Genomic DNA, 22290 nt, shown 5'->3' on the forward strand with positions numbered 1-22290 from the left:
GGAGAAAATGCATTTAAAATACAAGCGAATCCGAACACGTGAAGTTAGATTAACTTAAGTCACGACGACACAACTGAGTGACACGCAGGGCTGCCAACCATTTAGAACGAGAAAAACTAGAAAGAGTCGCTAAAAAAATATCTAACCGAGCGTCGGGATTATTGATGACAGCACTGAATGACACGCAGGGCCGCCAGGTACTCAGAACCAAAAAAAAAACTAGAAAAAGTTGCTGCAAAAATATCTAACCGAGTGTCGGGATTATTGATGACAGCACTGAATGACACGCAGGGCCGCCAGGTACTCAGAACCAAAAAAAAAACTAGAAAAAGTTGCTGCAAAAATATCTAACCGAGAGTCGGGATTCTTGTTGACAGCAAGGAATGACAGGCATGGTCGTCAGCCACTCAGAACGAAATATATTAGGAAGAGTCGCTACAAAAATATCTTACCGAGAGTCAGGATTCTTGATGACAGCACTGAATGACAGGCATGGCCGCCAGTCACTCAGAACGAAAAACAACTAGAAAAAGTCGCAACAAAAATATCTAACCGATAGTCGGGATTCTTGTTGACAGCACGGAATGACAGGCATGGTCGTCAGCCACTCAGAACGAAATAAATCAGGAAGAGTTGCTACAAAAATATCTAACCGAGAGTCGGGATTATTGATGACAGCCCTGAATGACACGCCAGCTACTCAGAACCAAAAAAAAAACTAGAAAAAGTTGCTGCAAAAATATCTAACCGAGAGTCGGGATTCTTGTTGACAGCAAGGAATGACAGGCATGGTCGTCAGCCACTCAGAACGAAATATATTAGGAAGAGTCGCTACAAAAATATCTTACCGAGAGTCAGGATTCTTGATGACAGCACTGAATGACAGGCATGGCCGCCAGTCACTCAGAACGAAAAACAACTAGAAAAAGTCGCAACAAAAATATCTAACCGATAGTCGGGATTCTTGTTGACAGCACGGAATGACAGGCATGGTCGTCAGCCACTCAGAACGAAATAAATCAGGAAGAGTTGCTACAAAAATATCTAACCGAGAGTCGGGATTATTGATGACAGCCCTGAATGACACGCCAGCTACTCAGAACCAAAAAAAAAACTAGAAAAAGTTGCTGCAAAAATATCTAACCGAGAGTCGGGATTCTTGTTGACAGCAAGGAATGACAGGCATGGTCGTCAGCCACTCAGAACGAAATATATTAGGAAGAGTCGCTACAAAAATATCTTACCGAGAGTCAGGATTCTTGATGACAGCACTGAATGACAGGCATGGCCGCCAGTCACTCAGAACGAAAAACAACTAGAAAAAGTCGCAACAAAAATATCTAACCGATAGTCGGGATTCTTGTTGACAGCACGGAATGACAGGCATGGTCGTCAGCCACTCAGAACGAAATAAATCAGGAAGAGTTGCTACAAAAATATCTAACCGAGAGTCGGGATTATTGATGACAGCCCTGAATGACACGCCAGCTACTCAGAACCAAAAAAAAAACTAGAAAAAGTTGCTGCAAAAATATCTAACCGAGAGTCGGGATTCTTGTTGACAGCAAGGAATGACAGGCATGGTCGTCAGCCACTCAGAACGAAATATATTAGGAAGAGTCGCTACAAAAATATCTTACCGAGAGTCAGGATTCTTGATGACAGCACTGAATGACAGGCATGGCCGCCAGTCACTCAGAACGAAAAACAACTAGAAAAAGTCGCAACAAAAATATCTAACCGATAGTCGGGATTCTTGTTGACAGCACGGAATGACAGGCATGGTCGTCAGCCACTCAGAACGAAATAAATTAGGAAGAGTTGCTACAAAAATATCTAACCGAGAGTCGGGATTATTGATGACAGCCCTGAATGACACGCCAGCTACTCAGAACGAAAAAAAAAACTAGGAAGAGTCGCTACAAAAATATCTTACCGAGAGTCAGGATTATTGATAACAGCACTGAATGACACGCAGGGCCGCCAGCTACTCAGAACGGAGAAAAACTAGAAAAATTCGCTGGAAAAATATTTAACCGAGAGTCGAGATTCTTGTTGACAGCACGAAATGACAGGCATGGCCGCCAGCCATACAGAACGAAAAAAACTAGAAAAATCGCTGGAAAAATATCTAATCGAGAGTCGAGATTCTGGATGACAGCACTGAATGACACGCAGTGCCGCCAGGTACTCAGAACCAAAAAAAAAACTAGAAAAATCGCTGGAAAAATATCTAATCGAGAGTCGAGATTCTGGATGACAGCACTGAATGACACGCAGCGCCGCCAGCCACTAAGAACGAAAAAAAAATATCTAACCTATAGTCGGGATTCTTCAACAATTTCTAAAACTCCAAATGGTAGATAGAGAAACATGGAACAATGGTTATTCAGGAAGTTTCTTATTTGGAGAAAATAAGCATAAAAAATTGTTTTATCATCAATGTTAGGCTGGTAATGTAGTACAGGTAATCAAAATACAATTTTACAATTACCTTTTCTATTTGAAAATTTTTCAATCGAATGAACAGATGAAAATATGAAGTTTCGTCGTATTCTAATGAATTTTCTGTTATTTCTGAACAGATTTGTCCTCGATGAATATAGTAATTACAAAAACATCAGTTCTCATTTCAGTATTTCAATACGGAAAATGGATATTAATAAAGAAGTTGATTGATTCCTTTTTTGGTAGAAGGACATCGTCCATTTAGCCATGAACTACATTGTTGAATATATTTTCAACTACACTAATGAAGAAATTTGAAGCAAAACTAAATATTGAAGATTACACCCATGGGTGTTTCAGTGCAATTCGCAGAAAAGGTAGACTTTGATAAAATCCTTTACGATAAATAACAAAGGAGTCGTTGTTATTACAGTTTTAGATTTGATTTTTATTAGTTTTCTATATATTTCAGAATTAGTAATTCAAAAAAAGTTACTAGAATTATTATTATTATTATTGTGACCTTGACCTGATGTTTCACGGAAGCGTTGTCCGTCTCCATTTTTCCACAACGAAACAAATTCTACTTCTATCCACTTTTTTCCAAATCTTTTAAAATATTTTTGTGATCATCGCGTATTTAAAAAAATATGACATGAAAAAATAAATAAACTTTTCCTATATCTTCAACATCCTTTGAATGACAAGTATAACCCCTGGAGTACAAGGCTGTGTTTGATAAATGTCTCCATTTTAATTTCATTTATTTTTATTGGAGGAATTAATGAAAAAGGAAACAACATGAATGAAATAAAGAATTTCATTTTAAAGTTTGATTAAATCATTTAAATGTACGATAAAAAAATAGTATCTTACCCAAAATACTCCCACTACAGCACAAGTCTCGCGTTGGTAGTTCAATTTCGACACCAGGAACGGGATATTATTGAGTAGCAGGATCAGGACATGCACTTGTGTGTCGTATAAGCGCGACAATAAACGGAAGACCGGCAGTCTCTGTGACGTCCACGGTATATTCTAAACGGTCTTCTTCTTCGGATTCGGAACAACCGTGTCCGGGAAGCGTGTGCGTTCCGAGGGTCGTGCCATTTGCCCGCCCCTTTTCGATGGGCCTGCCCTATAAACCGGCGGAATATATCGTCGAGGAGATTCCGACTCGGATGATGGTTTCATTTCTTTGGTGATGGGTAGATATAGTTTAAATATAAATAAACGGTTAAATGATTAAACAAATTATAATATAGTTATAAGCTAATATCTACTAAATAATAATAATACCTTGTCCGTTGTGACCAAACTGAAATAGAACAATTTCAAGTTTGTTTCACTAAATCAAAAATAAGAGTGTGGGGACAAAAAATCCGTAAAAATCGTATATTATAATTATACACATTAAATTAAGACATACTGAATCTGGTGTTTTCTCAAAATTTTCTTTTTTAATTATTCTGGTTTGGCTGCTTTCATTTGAAGCACATTGAGAAAATTCCTTAACATCTGAACGTAATATCAAGCTAAGCAGAGGCTCCCACAGCGTCGAAAATTTCCTTCAGCATGCTTTTTATTATGAACTGCATTAATCTAGATCTAACAGACACGTTTTTCATATATTTTAACGATAACAGAGCTTCCAGAAGGATGATTGTACGCCGAAGAGCGACAACGAGAAGATACTGTCAACCCTAACTTGAATTGAATTTTTTGTGTGTTTTAACTTTCTAATTCACTTCCTCGCTTTTCTGATAATAATAAGTTTAATTTTCTTCCGTCTAAAGTAAAATATGACTCGTCGTCGATAATTATTTTAAAACCTGAGACTAAGTTTTAATTTTTGGTACATTTGGTGCTACTCAGAATCTTTGGGTGTCGATTTTCTTTATTTTCTAACTACAATCTATTCCTTTAGATTGTTAGTCACATATTTTCAACGATTTTGAATTTCCTGCGCAATTTTTCGCAAGCTAATTCCCAGTTTTCTGTGTGTCGCTTTAACCAAAGCTTCCCTCGTCTTTTTTGTACTTTTTGGGCTCCATCGAGTGGAAGTACCTGTCTTAACACGCCGACAGATATTGTAAATTATTTTTTAGGCTCCAATTCTTATAAAGTGATTAACCGTAAACGACTTCTTCATATCTTAATTTTGTTCATATAACTTGACATTATTTTATTCCAGATTTTCCATACTTGAAACTAAACTTCTAACAGAGTCATAATTTTTATATTTGAGATCTAAATACAAAAAAAATGTACTAACTGTCTGCAAATTATTTTCATGTAGTTAACACTTTTTTTAGCGAATTTTCCGTTAATTAAATAAACCACTCAAGAAGCTGCAATATTGTTGGGAACATGCAGAAGAAAAAAAGAGGAAATTCGATTCTAAAAAGCGAATTTGGTTGTGCACAACTGTAATTAGAGTCGGTTTTGTTGCAGGTCTGCAACGAAAACCTTTCTAAATCTATGACCTCTTCGCATTTCCGTACAAGGCGATGCCTGATTTGTAATACATTGATCAATACATATCAGTAACAGCTCCTCGCACTCTAGTAAGCTTAAGTTGAAGCAAAGATATAAATAGCCCATTGATGCAATATTCACAAGCTTTAATAACAAATTCAAAAAAACTACATCGAGTAGGAAACAGTGGAAACGATGTTTATATCTATGAGTGAGAGCATGGCAATCCAATATTGTGTGGAAGAAATTCTTCATTATCAAAGCTGAAGGTGGACTATTTTCTACAAGTCAATATGATGCTACTTGCTTCCGACCGGCTGTAGCAAATATTTTCTGCGGGCGCCGCACTGTAGATAGAGCAGATTCATCTGCATTGTATATCCTCATGGGGTCAATATTTTCTTTTTGCATGATCTGGTCGAAGACCTTAAAAAACTGAGCCACTTGAGGCTTATTAAATGCCTGCGCTCTCGCTGCGGATGTAGCTTCGGGTTTACGCAGTGTTATATCTCGATTTCTTTTCCGAAATCCTCTTAACCAGTCTTTTCCTGCAGCCTTTTTCTGAATATTAAACTGGTGCTCAAACCCATTTTTTACTGTTAAATTGTAGGCTAACTCCAGTACGTCTTGTCTTGTGAGTCCAAAGAGCCTTGATTCTAGCAGTTTTAAATGCTCCACCAACTGCCGTTCTACTTCTACAGAAAATGTGGTTTTAAACCTGCCCAGTCGTTTTTCGCCTTTTTTTAAAGTCTTATTTTTTTGCAAGGCATGTCTCCTTAGAGTTGCTTGAGGTATGTGGTAAGTTTTTGATGCCTTGAGCCACCCCATTTCACCATTATTAACAGCTTCTATTGCCTTTAACATAGAAGCAGGATCCCATGATTGCCTATTAGATTTTCTTACGTAATTTCTTGGCATTATTTATAAGAAAATGCATATTTTAATAAAATGACATAGTATGTCAATTTGCCCTCCCACATTCTATGTCATTTTACCCCATATGAACATTATGTAAACAAATGCAATTTTTGCCAAAACAAGAACCCGCTTAACAAATCTGAATAATTCAATTCTAAAAGCAACAATCACATAACTCAACATAAATATTCCAACTCAACAGTTTATGGCATTAAAAAGTTATAGCAGTTTCTAATGTTTCATGACAAAAAATTTTGGCGGTTAAAAATACTATAATTGGTCGTGCACTTACTCTGAGTGACGAAGCGGTACTAAATGTAAAGGAGCATACCTGCTACCCATTCCGCAATAGCATATTCGTTTCCGAGCGCTTCTGAACGAAAATTTGTGTGTATTCGAGCGCTGTGTCATTTTACCCCACTATGCCATTTTGTACACCCTTCCCTTACAGGGTTTGAGTACTCTTAACTCGCTGGGTGATCTGAAGGACAACAAGAAGTCAGAAAAAATCGACAAACGAGATGCCAGTGGTTGGACTAGAACACTCCTTGGGCGTTGCAAAATCAATAATTAAAGCGATGGTTATGGAAGAGCGATTCACCAGGTAAAAGACAAGCTAGAAGTATACATTTTGCAGGCTTGATTAGTAAAGATAGAAACGGTTAACAGGGCGTTGTGAGCTCAATAAAATCTGATATTTATTAGGTTTGGTAGTATCTGTACGAGTGGATAAATGTCAAACTGGTCCGTTCCTCCTTGTTCGCTTTGCGCATGCGTTGCGTCTCGGCGGCTACTTTTGAAATAGTATTTGTTCATTGGTAGAATATTATTATTATTGATGGATTAATTTCATGTCAATAAAATGTTCAATCAAACTGTAAAATATTTTTTTGAAATTGAAATTTACTCGAAAAAAATGAGTGAACAAATTGAGCTTTGTTCTAATCTATTTTTTGCATATTATTCAGTTTGATTTTGATATTAATTAACAATAACATCCCTCGATTACAATAAACTTCATAAAATTGGATTTGAATTAGTTTTGTTTCATTAAATTGTTGATACCAAAAATTCATATTTATTCGGAATATTTCTCGATAAAATTTGGATGCATGGATTTTGTTCTATTCACTATTTTTTTTCTAAAATTAATTCAAACTGTTCTCTTTTCATATTATCATTCATCATAAATAAAGAGATTTGAATATATTACTATTTTTTTTTATTTCAGATTGTATAAATTGTTACAACAAATAACTTTTCCTTAAGCTAACTATTTTTCCAGACTATCATCAAAGTAGTATAGTCATTGAACGGAAGTTTACGTACAAAAATATTCGATTACTAAATATTTTCACATAACACAACATTAACCAAAAAATGAGGTGTATTTATTAATTAGATATTGAGTTTGTAATTGTATGTACATAGAAATACATAATTAAATAATCCAGATTCAACTCTTTTTAATTCTTACTTTCCATAATAAAGAATTCAGATTTCAGTTCTTCATTATTATTACTCTCCATAATCTACTTTGAGGTTATGAAAACTGATATTTTCCTTAAGTAATATGATACGTATATGTAAATATTACACATTTTACTTACTTTAATGATGAATCTGTCAACTCAAAATATATTTACACGTAAATATTAACGCAAATCGTTTGATGGTTGAGAAAGAAATCAAGTACAAAGTTTCTACCTGGTGCGTTTGACGACATTTGACGAGCGCTGACCGCGCAGACGACGTTACGTTCCAGAGCATGCGCAAAGCGACAATTTATCCACTGGTGTTTCTGTTGGCAATAGGAACAAACTAATTCTATGTCAATGGGACAGTCAGTGTTGCCAGAGCTAGTACAATTGTATAATTTTAGTACATTTTAGTGTATTTTATACGCTAGTACATTTTTCCTTTTTTCTAATACATTTTCCCTGCCTTCGCAAATATAAAGTTATTTAAATTTTATCGGTAAACTTTATATAAATTTTTCATCCTTAAAATAATAATTGACACAGTCTATAACATTTTTGGAAAAAAAATTTAATTTAAACTTATGTTTATACATAATTTTATTAAATTTGTGTGAAGTTGGTACAATCTAGTACATTTTCTAGTTCAATTTTTACATTCAGCTTTTAAATTGTGGCAACACTGGGGACAGTTTATCGAATGTGAGTTACTTAGTACTAGGTTTAGAGAAGCGACTCTTTGTAACTGCAGATTGTAGTCTAAATTTAGAGTATCAATACGAAAAAGTCGCAGAGGAATAGGATACAAGCTATCCCGTAAAATATATCTTTCTATACATTCATTCAATAAACCTATCAATACCCGAAATAAATTTATTTACTTCTTGTTCTAATCAATTTCAAGAAATTTTTCTGTGGCATTGGAATTTAATATTCAAATAAATCAATTTTCATATCGATCAATAATGAAATAATTTTTTGAAACAATTATATAACAGATTCTATTGATTCTTATAATGAATTTCATACTGAACACACTGTTTACACCAACATTCACAATTCACTATCTGACGCGCGTTTCGATAACCAAGTTGTCGTCTTCAGAGACTGAGGGTAAACATCAGACGGTTCCAGAAATTCCAACTTATAATGAATTTAATTAATTCTAAAAATGAAAGTAATGAAAATGTAGTTAGGTCTTTAATATTTGTTCCTGGTGCACCGGAAATAAATTGCGCCATTATATTGTATAATTACAAAACTGGTTTTAAGCTTTCTACGCTTTTATAATTTGAGTGAACAAAAAGATGATACCGAAATGAATTTGGTTATTATTGGTTACTATTCAAGTAGACATTTGAAGTTTGTACTTTTAGACTAATTTTTACCCGCGGCTTCGCCCGCATTGAAGTCATTAAATAAGTATCGAACATCATTACAATAGAAATCAATCAATATGATTGGAAGCAAGAGTTATACTTTCTTATTCTGCTTAAAAATTGCTTTGACTTATCTGTAACACTTAACAATAAAGTTTTCAAAGGCTCTTTCCAAGTAATGGAACTGAAACACTGGAACAGCACATTCCAACATTGTCATCTTTCCATTTGAAAGCATCCCAATAGAGCCAATACAAATCGGATGATTATGATATTATTTTAAAATCCGGTATCATTAAATATCAACCAATCCTTGGGTATGAAATTGCGACGGCGCGTAGTCTGCGTTTCTGCATTATGAATTTTTCTCGATTGCGATTGTTCTGGCGTTTCTATCGCTTTTCTAGCTGCCTGTAGCCTAGCTTGTCTTTCTGAACGATTTCGTACCTGAAGAGGAGTTTCAGCACTTTGTCGCTCTGATTGCTGTTGTCTTATCAGTTCTGCGTGAACCGAAAAGTCTTGATTTCGTCCAACTTTTACTGCACGAGCCCGTGATGAATCTTTGGATACATAAAATTTCCTCTTCCAAGGCATTTATAAAGAAGAACAAAATAAGAATGAAAACTAAAGAGTAAGATCTAAAGCATTTAACCCTAACAATGACCTCTAACCTCAAAAATTGACACCTAACCTTAAAAATTCAAATAGTTTTATGTAATGACAGTAAAAAAATAACAATAAATAACTAAAACTATAGTGAATTGGATTGGATATTGACGTGACATTTGGTAATACAGTGGAACGGTTCGAACTTCATTACTGAGTGCTAGATGGCGTTGAGGAAATATTGTTTTTTCTTCCGTAGAACATAGATTTTTTTTTCATAAAAAGTACCCTTTACGTTACTTCCAATACCCCCATGAATATGTGTACAAAGTTTCATGATGATCGGTTAAGTAGTTTTCACGTGAAACGTAAAAAAACTCACGTGAATGGTCCCAGAAGGACCTGGCCCAACAAAAAAAAAAAAAAAGAATTTTGGAAAGAGAATATATTTATATTTCAAAGTGATCTTTTAGCTCCATACACTGTTTCCAACGATTTTCAATAAGTCCTATACACTTTTCATAGTAAGAATCGTCAAGCTCCTTAATAGTCATTAACTGTTGACATAACCTCTTCATTATTGGAAAATTATTGACCACCCAACCATTTTTCAAGTCTGGGAATAGACACATAGCCTAATGTGGCCGGTTTTGTTTGATTTGCTCGCTAAAACGTTGCAATAAGTTCGCATAATGCTCGCCGTTGATAGTTTTTCCTTTTTCAAGATAGTCAATGGAAATTATCATCCCAAAAAACCGACGCCGTTACCTAGAAGATCATCCAATACAACTTTGTGGATTTTCTTCAATGTTTCTCGAGTCGTCACACCATTTGGTCGACCACTGCGATCCTGTCTTGGCTGTCTGCTATCCAATATTTTACTGTTGATAACGAAGGAGCATTCTCACCCAGTGTAGAATCTAGTTTGGTTTCCATTGGTGGAGCTAAGGCTTTTCCATTAAAAATATTGTATTACTAACGATGACCAATTTGTTTCCATGTTTACAAATTCAATGGAAACGTTCACTATTGATGGCTGCCAAACAAATACTAATCAACCAGAAAATCAGATATTGTAGATCACGCTAAAAGTCGTTAACATAAATCATTGCAGTGCGTCATTTGAAATTTTCCTTCCTCTATACCCAATATTCCAACGCAAGATTCTTCACTCTACGATACTCGCATCATAACTTAGTTGAGTCTTCAGATAGACCAGTAATCTTCCAATGTGGTAATAATTGCAGCTTTCCGAATTTCAGTTAACTGGGAAGGCATTAAAAATACTTCTACTTCAACTAAACAGTGATATGCTTCGTTCGTACCATTGTTTCATTCCAACTATTGTCAATTCTCCTCGCCAAAAGTCCGGTACATTGATTTTATTCTGTGGTTAATGTCTTAAGTCTTTCATCTTATCCAAACACTCTCTTAAGATCTCTTTTTTTTTCCTAGCAACTCCACTCCATAGATCATTTGAATATGATCTTCCAGAAGCGCGCAATATTAATTTGACTCGTTTATCCTGATCAGTTGATCCAGATATGTATTCTTCCACTTCTTCCAATGCCTTATTCTTTATTTATACATCAGTTTCTTGCTACATTCACCAGATCCATTTTGAGACCTGCCCCATTACTCGCGAGTTTAGATCATTGATTTGAAATATATTCTTAGAGCAGTCATTGAAGCGAGAAATAGTGTCTTACATCCGAATTTTTTTACTGTGAAGCAATTTGCATGAAATTAGGCTCATCTTACCCTTAACTTCAAAAGTGAAAATGATCTGAGCTCCGCTTATTATTTTTAAGGGGTGTAAAGAATCCCTTAATGGAAAAATTGACATTGAGCCATATTAACGGTAAAAAACGTGTTTAATATTAAGGGGTGAAGTTGTAAATACAATTACCTCATAATAAAATCATTTTCAACCCCTTATAAACCGTACAACGCTTGCAAATAACCCCTAAATTGAAAAAATCTCAAAAAATTACTTTGATACGACATAAAAAGATTTAACTATAGAGTAAATAATATTTAATGTTCTCTATCTTAATTATCGAATTTTTAATACCCTTTCGATCCTTAAAAATAACCCTAATTGATAAAAAATTATCTAAAAATGTTATTACACATTCTCGAAAATGATTAATATATTCTCAAGCTTTTCAACCCTTTAAACCATCCCTAAAATAAAACGGTAAGTATATATGATAAAAAATTTAAAAATAATTTAATTATAGAGTAGGAAATCATCATTTATTGAATTATAAACTTACAAGCTGTCTAAAACTGTACCAGTTCGAATTAGTAATATATTTTAACACGTTGACTGCCAAGGCAATTTCGACAATCCCATTTAATCGCATTGAATCATAAAAAATGTTAATTTAAATAGAAACTTATCACTGAAAGGTATAGAAAATGTGGGATTTAAAAAAAATCTTTTATTTCTTAGTTGAATTATGTGAAAAAAACTCTTCGGGGGAGGTGAATTATGAGTTATTTTGTAGTTGGCAGTCAACGTGTTAAAAAATTCTGCAACAAGAGCACGAAAGTGCATAAAAAACTCCGAAATTTTCAGTTTAATAAGTAGAAAAAATACTATTAATTTTTGGACCATAACTCCATCAATTTTTATGCTATAACAACTTATAAACAACCATTTTAAAGGTAATTAAAAAAGCTATAATATATATATATATATATATATATATATATATATATATATATATATAGTGAAACACCTTTTCTTTCAATACGATGAAGGGTCGAAGGGCTATCTTTCATCATTTTTGATATATTATGGAAAGAAGTTGTTTTTTTTAAAAATTCGAAATTTCTTTTTTCTTATAATCCCGATTTTTTTGAAAAGTATGTGTCCTAAAGCAACCAAACTGCAACAATCCATCAAACTCTTTATATTATAGTTAATTCTAGACGGAATACGATTAATTTCAATTTTGGTGGAAATGGCACTTATGAAACCCGTTGATTTAAAAGAAAAACCATTAGATGTTCCATTTATTTGCATTACAGCTCACTCATTTTATGTGCAAAAGACTTTTAACATCACTCATTTTAAAGCTTATTTCAAGCACTACAAAATCCCATTTCAATAGAATACATAAAATGTATCTGCTTGCCGCTAGATGGCATTAAATACATCGATTAAATTACAGACAAAATAAAAAACGGCTTTGATCTTTAATATCTCGCTTGATATTGCATTTAGAACACTTTATGAAAAACAGATTCGTTCAGTTTTTTACCTGGTACAATTTTTTCATCATAAAACTTTCGTTAAAATGTAGATATTTGCAAAAAACAGATGAAAAATGTGAAAAAATTTCGAATTTTCAATTGCCAATAACTTGAAAAATATTGGTTGTATTGAAAAACTTTATACAACATTTTTTTCTCAAAATTAGGCCTTCTATCGATATCTGAGATTATTTTAAGACAAAAATTGGTGGTAACCACCCTCAGCAATAACGCTTCAATGACTGCATTATCTGTATAGATTGTATATTTTCTAATACAGGGGTATTTTTCAAGCAACTACCGCCATCTCTAGATCAGGCCAGGTACTTCTGGGACCATCCTCGTACATTTATAATATTAGTAATTTTGTGAAAAAAGGTGATAAATATGTCACTGTCGTGACGAACCTCTAAGTCGACAATGTATTGATTCATATTAATTTGGGGCAAATATCGAGATCTTGGACATTATATTCGTAAATTTGAATCAAATATTGTTAGAATGTATGAAAATGTTTCCAGAAACTTAGTGTATTATTTGCTGAATGCTCAGTGAAGTATCAGCGTCTGATAGTTTCAGAATTGGATTTTTCTAAGTCTGCAGAAGATTTCTTTCAATTTTTGTCTCAGGGTTATAGGTACAGACTTTCATCGTCAGTTTTTATTTGGATAGTTATTTCCGGATTTACATAAAGACGATATGAGAATGCCATACAAATAAATACACGATTTTCGTACACTTTTTTCCACATTTTCATCTGATTTTTTTCAAATTACAACAAAATTTTATGCATTTGAATCAATACAGCGTGAGTAATTGCTGCTTTAAGAATTCATTCACTGTATTATTCACGCATTCACCAATATCATTTGTAGAAACAAGCTCTTTCGCCAAAGTTTAAAATATTGATTGATTCTATACAGCGTGACCCATTTATTATAAAGATACCTACATATGTTCGTTATTTGAAGAAATTTTTATTTAATCGATGTTAAAAAATTACACCCGATTTAAGAAGATTGTCTGAAAAGCTACAGACACTTTTTTTTATAATCATTTTTATTATTCCATATACTTTATACATTTTTTCAGCATTGCTCCAACTTATTTAACCATGATGATTATTGCCGTCTTTCTATTCAAAAGAGGCGGCTTCGTAGACGATAACGTCCTCGTTCGATAAAAATCTCTCTCCCGAAAATAAAATTTAAGGTTAGAAAATAGCAGTAAATCTCTGGGGGCCAGATCATATGAATAAGGTGGTTGTTCAACCAATTCGAAGTTTAATTTGTAAATTTTAGCCACGGTAATAATTGAAATGTGAGAAGGAGCGATTTCCTCGTGGAAGAGCACTTCGTTTTTCTTCATATGCGGACGCTTTTCAACAATTTCCCCCTTTATCATATCACCCTAAGACTAGTTCCCATATATTTTCCGTTTTCTTGGATTTGAAGTAGATTAAACCTCTTCCAAAAACTCTTATTTTTCAACATTGTTAGTCATTTTGTTAACAACTAAGTACAGATTTATAGAGTAATAAACTAGTGGCAGAGACGCTACTTCAAGAATAAGGTTATATTACATTCAAATAGGTCACATGACTGTATAAATGTACCCTATTGGTTAAAATAGATTTCGTACCTTTTGCTACATTTTTGGATGTAATATACTTTAGCACACAATCGATTTTAGTTTGTATTATTTTCAAATGGATGTAATTGAAGTTTGTATGGCTTGAAGGAAAGAAATCTTAAATAGACAACACAAAATAGAGAACAAAATAGAATTTTTGTAGATGTAGATGTAGAGGGGTTCAAAGAAAAATAACTTGCTTGAAACAAAAAGTAGTGCGATTTAAACTTTTCAAGATCAATCAAGTAGAGTAGATTTTGAAATTAAAAATGAACGGCGACAAGAAAATGTAACTCGCACCAATAGTAACATCTGTTTTAGTAAAAGTGACTTTTCATTAAAATAAATGAAACTACATACAGTTGCCAAATTGGATTTTTAGACGACTTCATTTGAAAGTTGTACATTCTGTATTCATTTACATACCGAAAGCTGCGTTTTGAGTGTTCCATGTAGTGACATTGACAGTTCCGTACTGCAAAACATTTTCGGGACGTTCTGGAGTAGCCACTTCAATGTTGACAGTTGACAGTTGACAGTATGATTTTGCATAACTTTCTTTCACCACAAATACGAATCAATCAACAAATTGTATCGAAATCACAAACGCATCTACAGAGATTCCGTCAACATCTAGTAGAGATATACATATTTCATCCGCATCCAATCCAATAAATATTAATAATTGTCCTAGAGGTATATTCAACATTACTTTTTGCAAATAATTAATAAATTAATAATGACATTGCAGATATATTAAGTACATTATATTGTTCAATAAATAAAATGTTTATGATTCTCTATTATTTATTTTCTTTCCTCAGTGTAATTGAAAAAGTTTTGGATCTTATGCGTCGTCTAAAAAATGTTGTGTACTACTTTGTTGGACTATTTCACTCCCTTAATCTCTTATTGGAAGAATGTAACGATCTAGACATGTATAAACGATGAAATAATCGTCTTGATAGTGAACATTGAATATTTAATACCCTGCAAAACGACTAAAACCATGTTCAGTAGATAAACAAACGTTCACCCCTTCTGGTTACGCCCCATTGGTGTCGACCCTTCCCATTCCCAACAGACAAAAAATTGAAAAAGAATCAAAAAGCGTCTGCGTTCTAAACCGAAGCTTCGACAAGACGGCAGCCCGGAAACGAATTATTTAGCGATGAAACAGCGTCATCGGCCCCCCGGTCGAAAAGGGTGTTTCGCGCGTGCCACTAGCTACTCACGATTGGTCAATCGAAGAGTGGCGCGCGTCTTATTGGCGGCGCGTGCCCTTTATGTTAATCTGTCGGCCTTGCAGATGCGGACGGATGAATTATTTGGTACTTGAGGTCGAGTAGCGAGAACTGGAGGAATGTTTTAATTGTGTTATAGACACGCGTATTCGAAACCTGACTCGAACAAAAAAGTATAAACTGAAATAATACGTTAAGTGTGAATAAAAAAAGTCGATAAGTATTTAGAAAATCATATTGAGAAGCGTATGTTCGACAAAATTAATTGTTAAGTAGTTTGTTTATTATAAAAAACTATTTAAATAATGTTGATAATAATTTAGAATCTCCGATGTAATTCACTGATACATTGAAAAATCCTTAGTCTACTATAGAACCCAACAAAATTTCAATGTCAAAATATTTTATTACTCAACATATTCTCCTCTTAACCAGACTTCCACAGCTTTTATTACCTCCTCGTTGGAAGAAAATTTACGATCTTTTAAACTTTTTTCCAGTTGAGGAAAGAGATGATAGTTGGACGGAACCAAATCTGGTGAATAAGGAGGGTGTTCTGGTAATTCAAACCCTAAATCACGAATTTTTTGCATGGCAACATGAGATTTGTGTGCAGGGACGTTGTCCTGCAAAAATAAAACACCTTTGGATAGTTTTCCGCGTCTTTTCTCTTTAATTTTTTCCCGTAGAGTGGTCAGTAATGTCGAATAGTACTTTCCAGTTACTATTCTACCCTTATCTAAAAAATCAATTATGATTACTCCATGGCAATCCCGAAAAACTGAAGCAAGAACTTTTCCAGCAGATTTTTGGACACGAAACTTCTAAGGTTTTGGAGAACTAGAGTGTCGCCATTCCATCGATTGTTGCTTTGTTTCTGGATCGTAGAATTGTACCCAAGTCTCATCCACGCGTTCGTATGAAATATTCAGTGCTTCAGATATCCGTTTTAGTCCAATTCGACGGTCTGATAAAGTCATGCCATGAACTGCATCGATATTTTCTGGGACTGACACAGAAACTATCCTTTCCTCTTTTGAAGCTTGCAGTCCAATTTTTTCACGGTCGCATACGAAGAACATTGATCACCAAAGATATTAAGCAAATCTTCGTGAATCTGCTTACCTCTTAAACCTTTTAAATCCAAGTACTTGATGATGGCTCGATACTCCAATTTTTCGATTTTCGATTGTATAGCTCGGGTTTACTTTTTTGTCGTCAAACTTTACACTTACACTTCACTAAGTTATTGTTCGTTGCTATGGTGAAGCAATATTTTGTTTATGCATGGAACTGGTCTAGGCTAACTAGATATTAATACATCCTCGTATATTGAAATATCCTTGATATAGTTTCTCAAATTACTATGTGTATACGTATTGTGTATTAATCTTTTATCTATAATCAAACATAACGTGCATCGGCGTCTACATCTGATATAAAGCAATAAAACGAACGACGCAGCTTTCATAATTATACTCATAACAGACACCCTTATTACTATTGATATTTGAAGCAAATCTAATCATCTATTTATATTTTAAATTGTCTTTAGTCGAACTATAAATCGCTAGTTTCTCAAAGGTTTCTGCTGTTTTTCTGTAACATGGTTTTTGTTTTATTATAATTTTCGTTCCTTAAATTCCAAATTCTACATAATAGATACGAGAAGCGTACGCACACACATTTAGTCATCTCATCATCAAAAAATCGTCCCAACTCCATCCTTGCAGTGGAGCAATTTTTCTTATATCAGGGCTATTCCTAAAACAATCCTATCCTGCAATATAATGCCTCTATACTCCCCAATAAAATTATTTTGCCCACATTTTTGTAGCAACGACGTTCTTTGGGAAATTTCAAAGACGATATTTTCATCTTGGCAAAAGAAAAAATATTATACGCTCCACGGGAGAATAGTAGAGCATCTGCGACCACGTTATTATCACTTTGGACTTTTGCTCGTGGGCTGGGGATGCCCTACTCTCCGTAGAAGCGTAGGGTACATACCATTCCTTAATAATATTAACTTCATCACATTCTACGTTGGTATCGATAGCAGATTTTTAGGCAAATTATTAGAGAGTAATCATGAGGAAAGATGTTTATGCCTGTTTCATAGACTACGAGAAAGCCTTAGATCGAGTTAATTATATCTTCCTCCTGACATTACTACAGAAAAAAGGGTTAGACAAACAAGACATCAAGATTTATTATAAATCTTTATTGGAACCAAAAAGCAACGGTTAGATATGGACAAACGACATCAGATCCTGCTTACTCTAAGTACATATTCAACCAAGCAATAGACATTGACGAGGATAGAATGAAAATTAACGGCAAGAGATTAAATAACAAAGACAAAAATAAGGGCCATAATAAGACTTTCAAACCCACAACTGAACATAAACATCTATGACATCGCAATAGAGAAAGTTGCATATCGACAAATGTAGACCATGGCGTCGAAGTACAACTACTATAGAACAAGTTAGAGCCTTGACCTTAAACTTAAGAAACGGTTTTGTATGGAGCAGAAACTTGGACATTAAAAGTGGATACCAGGAACAGACTCGAAGCTTTTGTAATGTGGATCTTCGGTAGACTACTAAAACATCATGGACTCAACATATACTTAACGATGAAGTGATTAGACGTATGGGAAAGGAAACAGTTACTTACAACAATGAAGAGGAGAAAGAAACATTCATGGTTGAAAAACGCTCGCACCACCACCAGAAGAAGAAGACAAGGATAGTATGAAAAATTTCCGACATTACAAGACATTCATTTGGATAATAATTTTATTTTTCCACGTAGTGTGTCTACTATTTTAACCAACGTTTTTGACACTTTCAAATAATAGTTGCCGTCTTTATCTTTAAAATAGGCGTTTACGTATGCGATAAAACCCTCGTCTGAACTTTAAGGCTAGAAAACAAGAAAAAGTTGTTGTAACCATGTGCACTGGAATTCAATAATAATTAATATAGATACACATTTTTTCGAACAAACTTCTTCTATAAAACGACAATTCGTCCACCCTTGATTGACCGATACCTGATCCAGGAAATTCTAAGTATATTGTCCTCATCTAAGCTATACTCTTACATTTAGCAATTTTAATGCCTTCAAATGCATCCAACAATTCATTATTGGACACAATTTTCGACAATTTTGCATATTTTCATAAGCTATGTGCTCTTTAAGCCTGACATCAACGGATCTATTAGTCTGCCCAATATAATTTCCGTCACAATCACCACAGCTAATTTCATATATAATTTGGTATTTTATTTATTTAATTTAATTTATTTAAATTAAATTTATATTTAAATCCACTCTGCTAAAAATTCCAATCCAAGGATTGAAAAGTACCAGATCGAATTTGTATTATTTTCCATTTTGATTTTGGTAAAAGTGGTTTCACTTGGAGATTTCTGTTACCTAAGTACAGTTACATCGTCTTTTCCTCATCGTATCCCTCGATGTTAAGTGGAAATTTTATTAAACGATGTACCAAGAAAAGGAGACTGACCATCTTATGTTGGATAAAATGGAAACAATACGTAGCCTTTTCCTGATCAACTCTATAGTTTAGAAGTTAAGGAATTATTTTTAGCGGGAGAAGGTTTATTGGTAAGAAAATCTAGTATAAAACAAGTAAATCAAGTTAACAGGTTTTAGTATACCTTCAGTCTCTGAAGACGATAACTTGGTTATCGAAACGCGCGGCAGATAGTGAATTGTGAGTGTTGGTGTAGTGGTAGTGTTAACAGTGTGTTCAGTATGAACACTAGACATTTTGCACATCTTGAATCACGTCAACGTAATAAAGACTATATGTATTTCTCTTTTATATTCCGCTAACTTTTCTATCATTTGGTCTATTCTATAGTGTGGATTGCGTCTATAATTGATCTTCCTGGTTTAAAGCCGGTTTGATAATTACCTAGTTCTGTCTCTGCTAATTCCTTCAACCTTTTATTTATTAAATTTGCCAGGGCGATGACTCTATAGTTCTTACATATTTTTTTATTACCTTTCTTAAATATTGGTGTGATTATGCCTGTGCCCATCTTAATAGTTCCGACAAATTATTTTCAGTGAATCTGTACTGTTTTCATTTGTGATTTTTATTATTTCTATATTATGAAAGACTTTAATATTGATTCCACTAATTATAGATAACGTGAGTAGGTACATCGAATAATATGATGAAATTTAAACGGCGTTTTTGTATATAAAAGCTGTGCAAATTACGGAGATCCTCAAAACGTTTCGACATTCCAACATTACGTGTAGATTCTCGTATCAATACCACTTTTTGACGACGACCACATATTTTATTCTTGCGATTGATGTTCTGAAAACTGTTGACTCGTGCACGTTGCTGATGTGAGATAAGATAACGCCGTACCGGCCAGGATGACTGAAAAGGGCAGATATTATTTTATGTTTTCGGGCTCTATCTCATTTCTTAATCAACCCTAATTAGGTAGGTCGGAAGGCGGGTGCCAAATTGATGAGCACGTTAATGTACCTTTTGGTATTTCTTTACACAAAAGCAATTAAAACGCTACATTTATTACAATAACTTTTCGGTATAAAAAGCGTATTTTTCCATCAAAAAAATATGTTTATAAAAATACACTTTTCATAATAAATTCTTTTTTATATTACGCAAACATTTTGTAAAGAATTTTTCAGTAATAAACGAAAACTTTGCAATACTGAAAGCTTACCTATTGCTCATGAAAAACAACGAGTATTCAGCAAAAAAGAAAATATTTTTGAGTCGTATGTGGAGAAGTTTTTCCATTGTCAACTGGTAGTAGCTTTTATAAGGATACAATGAAAATTAATTTCTCTATCACGATCTTATATGCAAAGTAACGGAACAAAAAATAATGTTTACTAGCCGTATACATTTAAATGTGAATTCCGTTGACGTGAGTCAAGATGTGCAAAATGTCTAGTGTTCATACTGAACACACTGTTAACACTACCACTATACCAACACTCACAATTCACTATCTGACGCTCGTTTCGATAACCTAGTTATCGTCTTCAGAGACTGAAGGTATACTAAAACCTGTTAACTTGATTTACTTGTTTTATACTAGATTTTCTTACCAATAAACCTTCTCCCGCGAAAAATAATTCCTTAACTTCTAAACTATAGAGTTGATCAGGAAAAGGCTACGTATTGTTTCCATTTTATCCAACATAAGATGGTCAGTCTCCTTTTCTTGGTACATCGTTTAATAAACTTTCCGCTTAACATCGAGGGATACAATGAGGAAAAGACGATGTAGCTGTACTAGGTTACAGAAATCTCCAAGTGAAACCACGTTTTACCAAAATCAAAATGGAAAATAATACAAATTCGATCTGGTACTTTTCAATCCTGTTTATACAAAGGGATTGGAATTTTTAGCAGAGTGGATCTAAATTTAAATTTAATTTAAATAAATTAAATTAAATAAATAAAATACCAAATTATATACGAAATTGTGATTGTGACGGAAATTATATTGGGCAGACTAAGAGATCCGTTATTATCCGGTTTAAAGAGCACATAGCTCATTTAAAATATGCAAAATTGTTGAAAATGGTGTCCAATAATGAATTGTTGGATGCATTTGAAAGCATTGAAATTGCTAAATGTAAGAGTATAGCTTAGATGAGGACAAAGGGCCGATTTCTTACAGCCCACTCTATAGTTTAGTAATCAAGGAATAAATGTGAGTCATACAGAAGTTTTTCCGCTGGAATTCTTTTTCGCGAGAGAAGGAAAATTCAGTATAAGGCTGGTAAGTCAAGTTTAGTTTACCTTCAGTCTCCAAAGGCGATAGCTTGGTTATCGAAATCCTCGTCTGACAGTGTAATAGTGAGTGTTGTAGTGAAAACAGTGTGTTTAGTATGAATATCAGCAACGGTTCCAAATATTCCAACTTAATATTGTGGGTTCATGGGTTATATATTCATATCGTTGAAAATTAGAGTCAATGGCATATTCCGATTCCGTTACAAAATGAGGATACGAATCCAATTGAAGAAGTTTGGAATATAATTTGCAATATTTGGAAGACCTACTCCACCGCTCAATCAGCATAATCTGATTATTGTGGTTGAAAATGATTGAAGCACTATTCTACCAGAACTAAGTTGTTAGATAATTATTCCAATGCGGAAAGTATAATTTAATGATTACCATCAAATTTTCTGAACTAAATTTCTTATCAATTTTCATTTCATTATAATAATCAAATATGCAAATAGAAAATATTGTAATAGAGTGTCAAAGTTTAGAAAATGAATTGAAAAATTTTGTTGTATTCCAATTTAGAAAATATGGAGTCCAAGAGTTTTGCCACTGTGTGGGAAAATTAATCAAATGGTCTTATAATTGAATTTCTGGGACTATATTTTCTGTTTCTGAATGTTCGAAATTTTTATAACAGGCTGGATTATTGATGAAGATAATTCTGAGATCCAACATCAGGATCGTTGGTCTGTAAATGTGTCATGCAGGAATCTAGGCTGACAAATAATTGGGCCATTTTTTTGATGACACAGTTGATGGAGAAATATATTTAGACTTTTTAAGATATAGTTAACAGCGGTATTAGACAAGGAGACTCTCTTAGTCCCATGTTATTCCCCATAAATAACGGAAAAATTCATAAAAAGTTACGGCTAGTCGAAGGCTGCGGAATGAGTGACGAAGAAATCAAAATCCTGTGCTATGTGGCCATAATATGTGCCGAAAATGAAGATGATCTTTAAAGATAGATACCTTTGATCTTACACGAAAACATTAGACACAACAAAGTAGAA

General features: G+C 33.9%; 1 protein-coding gene across 1 annotated transcript in view; it reads right to left on the reverse strand.

Annotated features, from left to right (window-relative positions):
- Positions 1-3331, reverse strand: part of LOC130441037 (paired box protein Pax-2a) — a 58565-nt gene extending 55234 nt beyond the window's left edge. The window contains exon 1 of the mRNA XM_056774518.1: positions 3325-3331. The gene's annotated coding sequence lies outside the window, so the exon portion shown is untranslated. The remainder of the gene's footprint in view (positions 1-3324) is intronic.
- Positions 3332-22290: the final 18959 nt, after the last annotated feature.

The sequence above is a fragment of the Diorhabda sublineata genome, chromosome 3 (assembly GCF_026230105.1).
Source record: "Diorhabda sublineata isolate icDioSubl1.1 chromosome 3, icDioSubl1.1, whole genome shotgun sequence".
NCBI lineage: Eukaryota > Metazoa > Arthropoda > Insecta > Coleoptera > Chrysomelidae > Diorhabda > Diorhabda sublineata.